Raw genomic sequence first — 4,353 nt, forward strand, 5'->3', positions numbered from 1 at the left:
CCCCAAAGCCGTGCCTCCGCTGTTGAGAACAGAAGAAGCCCGGGGCGGCAGTTCGCCGGGTACTCCCCTTCGCCAAAACTCTTTTTGCCCCACTCGTCTCTCCCTTTTCCATCCTCCCTTCTCGCTCTGGGGCGTCCGCTTGGTCTCTCTCTCTCTCTCTCTCTCGCTCTCTCCCTCTCGCGCTCCCTTCCGAGCCGCCTCGGAGGACGTCGGACGAGCGGGGAAGGCGACGGCGTTCGGCCGGGCACACCACGCGGTGAGAACCCACTCCGCCTGCCTCCCCACGCGTCTGTCGTCCCCCCACTATCGTAGGGGCTCGGGAAAAGACTGGAGAACGCGGAGCTCGGCGGTGGCGTGGAAGCGCCACCCACCGCCACCGCTCTCGCCGATGCCCACCGCGGAGGCCGCCCATCGGACGCTGGGTGGGGGTCGGCACGGGCCTCCGCGGGCGAGCTGCGCATCTGGAAGTCAAAGGGCCGCCCTCGGAGAAGATCGTTGTGCTACCCCGCGCGGGGAGCGATTCGGACGACGGGCCCCCACGCCGAGGTGGGTGGGCGCCCCGCCATTCGCCCGCGCGGGTCGTCGGACCCCTGCCGTACCACAGTTCGGGTCAAACTCCCCCTCTGCACGGCAGCCACCGTCCTGCGAACGGGAGGCGACTGCCGGCGTGCACGCCCAAGGATGCGTGCCTGAATCCCGGGGGGGTAAAAGAGGAAGGAGACCGCCCGCCTTAGACCGACGCGGGCTCCAAAGCCCGGGCCGAGCGAGCGGCACCACCTCCCCACCCGGGAGCGCTGAGCCAAATCGATCGGAGGAAGAGCCGGTGGGGGGCATGGGTGAGAAACCCCACCCGCTGCCATCCTTCCCCTCGGGGAGACGGGGAAGAAACATGCCCGATAGTCCTGGAGGTACCTCTCCGACACGCTACGGGCGCCCTCGAGACGGAATCCGGGTCACAGTGCGATTCTCTCATAGGTCTCCCCCGTGGCGTGGAAGCGGGAGACATCCGACGCAGAGAAACGCAAAGCCTGCTCTGAGGGGACCGAGTCAGGGGGTGCAATCCGCCCTCCTGGAGCCCTCCTCGGGACGAAGACTCCAGATCTGCCTCCCTTCTGACATCCGTCACCCTCGGAGAACCAGAACACGCTTGGGGAGGGTCCGTTCAGGCTCAGGCGACCCGGGAAACGCGTCTCTGACTTGGGGCAGACGACCGGCAAGAGTCCCCCTGGAGCCGCGGAAGCCTGGTGTCGACGCGAGGGCGGACTTCCATGCAAACAGGGGGGTACTCGCCAAACCGCCTACCCGACTTGAGGAACCACGAAAACATCGGAAATCAGTCGGGCCCGAGAGGTACCCCTCTCTCCTATATCCTGCAGCTGGTGTGCAAAAGTGGGTATTTGCATGGCGAAACACCGACCCCCACTTTAAGGGAGCGAAGCCGAAAAGTGTCCGACTTCCTGGAGCTGTGCGGCGGATCCGGCGGCCAGAAATTCCTCATGCCGGTTCTATTTTTTTTTTTTTCGATTTTGCGAAATTTGGCGGCCAGGCGGCGTAGCTGGGGCCTGGACTAGCCCGAAACACCTGGAGCCGGCGAGCGGAACGAATTTCCCAACGTTCTGCGGCTCCCGGAAGCCAAAAACGCATCGCCGAAAAATTTCAAAGTCCCAAGGACTCGTTCTTGAAAATCGATCCGGGGGCCATGGAAGTGTCCTCGGTACAGCTTCAGAGCTTTCCCCCCGCCTGGAAGTCTGAAAGTTCTATGTTTGTTCTAAGTGGAAAAATCGCGTTTTTTTCAGTGTTCCACCCATCAGACCCAAACTTTGCCCACGCTTAGGTCTCTGTCTCGGGGTGCTTTACAACATATTGACGCCCCTTTAGGGTGGAAGTAGGGGAAAGGGGTCATTTTTCACAAAATCGGAAATTTCTCAAAATATTTCTAAGTGTCAAGGACACTTTTGGAAAATCTTCCCCAGGCTCCTGGAAGCCTCCTCGGTACGCCTCCGGCGGTTTCCCCCTGCCTGGAAGTCTGACACTTGTCTGAAATTTTTAGAGTATGAAAATGCGGTTTTTCACCCAAAATTCGACTTTGCGCCCATGACCCGCAAACTTCACCCACAGTTAGGTCACTGCCTTGGGGTACCTCACATCATATTGACGCCCCCCTGGCGTGGAAGTAGGGGAAACGTGTCAATTTTCACAAAATCATGATTTTCTGAAAATATTTCTAAGTGTCAAGGACACTTTTGGATAATCTTCCCCAGGCTCCTGGAAGCCTCGTCGGTACGCCTCCTGCGGTTTCCCCCTGCCTGGAAGTCTGACACTTGTCTGAAATTTTTAGAGTATGAAAATGCGGTTTTTCACCCAAAATTCGACTTTGCGCCCATGACCCGCAAACTTCACCCACAGTTAGGTCACTGCCTTGGGGTACCTCACATCATATTGACGCCCCCCTGGCGTGGAAGTAGGGGAAACGTGTCAATTTTCACAAAATCGTGATTTTCTGAAAATATTTCTAAGTGTCAAGGACACTTTTGGAAAATCTTCCCCAGGCTCCTGGAAGCCTCCTCGGTACGCCTCCGGCGGTTTCCCCCTGCCTGGAAGTCTGACACTTGTCTGAAATTTTTAGAGTATGAAAATGCGGTTTTTCACCCAAAATTCGACTTTGCGCCCATGACCCGCAAACTTCACCCACAGTTAGGTCACTGCCTTGGGGTACCTCACATCATATTGACGCCCCCCTGGCGTGGAAGTAGGGGAAACGTGTCAATTTTCACAAAATCATGATTTTCTGAAAATATTTCTAAGTGTCAAGGACACTTTTGGATAATCTTCCCCAGGCTCCTGGAAGCCTCCTCGGTACGCCTCCTGCGGTTTTCCCCTGCCTGGAAGTCTGACACTTGTCTGAAATTTTTAGCGCATGAAAACGCGGTTTTTCACCCAAAATTCGACTTTGCGCCCGTGACTCGCAAACTTCACCCACATTTAGGCGACTGTCCTGGGGTACCTCACAACATATTGACGCCCCCCTGGCGTGGAAGTAGGGGAAACGTGTCAATTTTCACAAAATCGTGATTTTCTGAAAATATTTCTAAGTGTCAAGGACACTTTTGGATAATCTTCCCCAGGCTCCTGGAAGCCTCCTCGGTACGCCTCCTGCGGTTTTCCCCTGCCTGGAAGTCTGACACTTGTCTGAAATTTTTAGCGCATGAAAACGCGGTTTTTCACCCAAAATTCGACTTTGCGCCCGTGACTCGCAAACTTCACCCACATTTAGGCGACTGTCCTGGGGTACCTCACAACATATTGACGCCCCCCTGGCGTGGAAGTAGGGGAAACGTGTCAATTTTCACAAAATCGTGATTTTCTGAAAATATTTCTAAGTGTCAAGGACACTTTTGGATAATCTTCCCCAGGCTCCTGGAAGCCTCCTCGGTACGCCTCCTGCGGTTTTCCCCTGCCTGGAAGTCTGACACTTGTCTGAAATTTTTAGCGCATGAAAACGCGGTTTTTCACCCAAAATTCGACTTTGCGCCCGTGACTCGCAAACTTCACCCACATTTAGGCGACTGTCCTGGGGTACCTCACAACATATTGACGCCCCCCTGGCGTGGAAGTAGGGGAAACGTGTCAATTTTCACAAAATCGTGATTTTCTGAAAATATTTCTAAGTGTCAAGGACACTTTTGGATAATCTTCCCCAGGCTCCTGGAAGCCTCCTCGGTACGCCTCCTGCGGTTTTCCCCTGCCTGGAAGTCTGACACTTGTCTGAAATTTTTAGCGCATGAAAACGCGGTTTTTCACCCAAAATTCGACTTTGCGCCCATGACCCGCAAACTTCACCCACAGTTAGGTCACTGCCTTGGGGTACCTCACATCATATTGACGCCCCCCTGGCGTGGAAGTAGGGGAAACGTGTCAATTTTCACAAAATCGTGATTTTCTGAAAATATTTCTAAGTGTCAAGGACTCTTTTGGATAATCTTCCCCAGGCTCCTGGAAGCCTCCTCGGTACGCCTCCTGCGGTTTCTCCCTGCCTGGAAGTCTGACACCTGTCTGAAATTTTTAGAGTATGAAAATGCGGTTTTTCACCCAAAATTCGACTTTGCGCCCATGACCCGCAAACTTCACCCACAGTTAGGTCACTGCCTTGGGGTACCTCACATCATATTGACGCCCCCCTGGCGTGGAAGTAGGGGAAACGTGTCAATTTTCACAAAATCGTGATTTTCTGAAAATATTTCTAAGTGTCAAGGGCACTTTTGGAAAATCTTCCCCAGGCTCCTGGAAGCCTCCTCGGTACGCCTCCGGCGGTTTCCCCCTGCCTGGAAGTCTGACACTTGTCTGAAATTTTTA

The sequence above is a fragment of the Ranitomeya imitator genome, unplaced genomic scaffold, assembly GCF_032444005.1.
Source record: "Ranitomeya imitator isolate aRanImi1 unplaced genomic scaffold, aRanImi1.pri SCAFFOLD_1108, whole genome shotgun sequence".
In the NCBI taxonomy this organism is placed as follows: Eukaryota; Metazoa; Chordata; class Amphibia; order Anura; family Dendrobatidae; genus Ranitomeya; species Ranitomeya imitator.